Raw genomic sequence first — 4,058 nt, 5'->3', positions numbered from 1 at the left:
GTACTCAAAACAACGATCACAAAAACATAAAAATTATCAAAAAATGAGCTAAAATCGTACCTTAATCAAGCTATGCAATTGTCGAACCCTAATGAGCAACAATGGTTCTTTTTCCTCTTCAATATTTGGCCAAAGGGAGAAAAGATGACTAAAATTCATTTTGTTATGTTTTTAATACCTAATTTACTAAATACCAATTTTAACCTTTAGTAGCCATTATAAAATCACTTAACTATAAGGCCATAAATGTCCATTAGCCCAACCAATGGTATAATATCAACATAAGGACCTCGTAATTAATAAATCTTAACACATAAGCACTTTTAACAAGTGGAATGAAACTTTTGCATTTTACGCGATTGGGTCATTTTTCTCAAATTAACCACTTAAACGATAAAATTAACATACAAATTTTTCACATATATATAATCAAATGTTACAAACACCAAAAATAATATTAAATTAATTATACGGCCTCAGATTCATGGTCCCAAAGCCATTGTTCTGATTTGTCTAAAATCAGGCTATTATAGGATCTCTTGATCATTATCTCTGGGTCTGTCTAGAAAAGTCTATAGCTGAAAGAGATCAACCGGTGAAAGTAAGTAATACTGCAACTAGAGGGAGACTAGCCTAAAACAATGGAAATACGAATGGTAACCAAGGTACTACAAGAGATTTTGCTGTGAGATCTGAGGCGTGAGCACCTGCCTAAGCTTATGCTATCTGTGCACGGGAGGAGGCAACATCACCAAACATTATTACTGGTACTTTTTCTCTTTTCGATACTAATGTAGTTGCATTGATAGATCCTAGATCAACCCATTCATATATCTATATGAATTTAGTATTTAAAAAGAGTTTAAATGTCGAGTCTATAGAGTTTGTAATTAAAGTATCGAACCCCTTAGGCAAGTCTGTTTTAGTTGATAAAATTTGTAAGAATTGTCCTTTGATCACTTGGGGTTACTGTTTTCTGGCTAACTTGATGCTTCTACCATTTGATAAGTTTGATGTGATTCTGGGTATAGACTGCCTGACTATGCATGATGCAGTTGTAAATTGTAGACGAAAGACTATCGAATTGAAATGTCAAAATGGTGAAATTCTTTAGATTGAGTCTGATGATTCGAGTAGATTACCTATTGTGATATCGTCTATGTTAGCTTAGAAATGTGTGAAAAAGGGCTATGATGCATATCTTCCATATGTATTAGATACTAAGGTGTCTGAATCAAAGATTGAATCTATACTTGTTGTTTGTAAATTTTCGGATGTATTTCCAGAAGAATTACTAGGTTTGCCACCAATTAGAGAGGTTGAATTTGGTATTGAATTAGTACTGGGAACAACACTGATATCCATAGCTCCATACAGAATGGCTCCAATAGAATTAAAAGAGTTGAAAACTCAGTTGCAAGAATTGACAAATAGAGGTTTTGCACGACTGAGTTATTCGCCCTAGGGTGCATCGGTATTGTTTGTAAAGAAGGAAGACTGCATGATGAGAATGTGTATCGATTACAGACAGCTGAATAAAGTGACTATAAAGAACAAATACCCTCTACCGTGGTTTGATGATTTATTTAATCATTTCAAAAATTTATTTGAGAGCGGGTTATTATCAGTTGCAAGTTAAAGAGTCGGATGTGCCGAGAACTGCGTTCAGAATGAGGTACAGACATTATAACTTCCTTGTTATGCCTTTTATGATATAGTTTTCATGGACTTGATGAACCGGATATTCAGATCGTATTTAGACAGATTTGTTTTTGTATTAATTGACGACATTTTGATCTATTCGCGAGATGAATATGAACATAACGAGATTGAGAGTTGTGTTACAAACTCTACGTGATAATCAATTATTTGCAAAGTTCATCAAATGTGAGTTCTGGCTCTGAGAGGTTGGATTTCTGGGGCATATTGTTTTAGCTAAAGGTATTAGAATTGACCCGAGTAAGATTTCTGTTATTATTGATTGGAAATCTCTGAGAAATGTGTCTGAAGTCTGTAGTTTTTTGGGTTTAGCAGAATATTATCGAAGATTAGTGAAAGGATTTTTTATGATAGTGACATAGATGACACGACTGCTTCAGAAAGATGTGAAATTCGAATGGTCAGAAAAATGTCAGCAGAGTTTCGAATAGCTGAAATTACTGTTAACTGAAGCACCAGTTCTGGTTCAACCTAAATCGGAGAAAGAGTTTGTGATTTATAGTGGCGCATCATTAAATGGTTTGGGATGTGTTCCAATACAAGAATGAAAAGTTATAGCTTATGCTTCTCGACAATTGAAATTGCATGAAAAGAACTATCCGACACACGACTTGGAGTTGGTTGTAATTGTGTTCACTATTTATATGGTGAAAAATGCCACATTTATATAATATTTGATGTCATAGAAAGATTTGAATCTGCAAAAACAAAGATGGCTTGAGTTATTGAAAGATTATGAATTTGTGATTGATTATCACCCTGGAAAAGCTAATGTTGTTGCTGATGCCTTGAGCTGAAAATCATTGTTTGCATTACAAGCAATGAATACCTAATTGATGATTTATGATGATGGGTTTATTTTAGCTGAATTAAAAGCTAAATCGGTATTTCTTCAACAAATCAGAGAAGCTCAGAAAGATAACCGTGAATTGCAAGTTAAATGAATTCAATGTGAGGCTATCCCTAATTCAGAGTTTCAAATTGGAATCGATGATTGTTTAAGGTTCCGTAATAGAATTTGCATACCGAAAATTTCAGAACTCATTTAGAAGATTTTGCACGAAGCACACAATAGTTGCTTATCGATTCAGCTGGGAAGTACCAAAATGTACAACGATTTAAAATAGTTTTACTGGTGGCAAGGCATAAAACGAGATATTTAGAGTTTGTTTCTAAATGTTTGATCATCAGCAAGTCAAAGTTGAACATCAAGTACCATCTGGTTTATTACAGCATGTGATGATTCCTGAGTGGAAATAGGATAAAGTTACAATATATTTTGTGTTAGGATTACCCTTAACTTCGAAAAAGAAAGATGATATCTGGGTTGTCATTGACCGACTAACGAAATCTGCTTATTTCATACTGGTACATACAGATTACTCACTTGATAGACTAGCTAAATTGTACATTTCTAAGATTGTTCGATTCCACAGGGTGCCACCATCAATTATTTCGGATAGAGATCTGAGGATTACATCACAGTTTTAGAAGAAATTGCAAGAAGCCCTAGGTACGAAGTTGAATTTCAGTACTACTTTTTATCCTCAGACTGATGGTCAGATCGAGAGAGTTATTCAGATTCTCGAAGACATGTTGAGATTTTGTATTTTATAGTTTAAGGGCAGTTGGGAAAAATACTTACCGTTGATTGAATTCGTGTATAACAACAGTTTTTAAAAGAGTATAAAGATGGCACCGTACGTGTAACGCCCTAATTTTTGGGTTTTCTGTGTTTCTGTGATTTTTAAAATTTGTGTGTGTTCTAGTTAGTTAAAATATATATTTTAGTAGGTTAGTGGGCCTTTGGAAGGCCCAAATTTAAGTTAAATACGTGGTAGTTTTCGAAATTTTAATTTTATGAACAAGTGATGCAATTGGCATTTGGGCTTTTAAGAGTAAAGGGGTAAAAGATGACATAAAAAAGAGTGTGGTGTAGTGGCAAGGTGGCGCCACTTAGGGGACAAGGAAGTGACGCCATAGAGGAAGCAAGGGGTCCAAGGTTCAAGTCTTGGCTCTTGCAATATATTTTGGTTTTTCTTTTCAATAAATCTGGAAGCAAGTAGGTGCACTTTAAAGTTTAATGTGTTGGATTTATGACACAAATGAGTTGATGGCCTAGTTGTGGTGGCGTGAGTTGGCATGTGAGAGGACTTTGGTTTGAATCCCTTGACACGCAAAGGTTGATTATTTTGCTATGTTGGGATGGCAAGAGTTGGTGTTGGTTTTAAACTCTGGTGATGGAGGGATCCCACATCGGGAAGCTAACATAAGAGTAGTTGGAGAGCTGGCTTTAAATAGAGCAAACCATGATGAGAGTAGGCATACCCTTCTTGGCT

The sequence above is a fragment of the Gossypium arboreum genome, chromosome 7 (assembly GCF_025698485.1).
Source record: "Gossypium arboreum isolate Shixiya-1 chromosome 7, ASM2569848v2, whole genome shotgun sequence".
NCBI lineage: Eukaryota > Viridiplantae > Streptophyta > Magnoliopsida > Malvales > Malvaceae > Gossypium > Gossypium arboreum.
The sequence above is the reverse complement of the archived record's forward strand: the minus strand, read 5'-3'. Positions refer to the sequence as shown.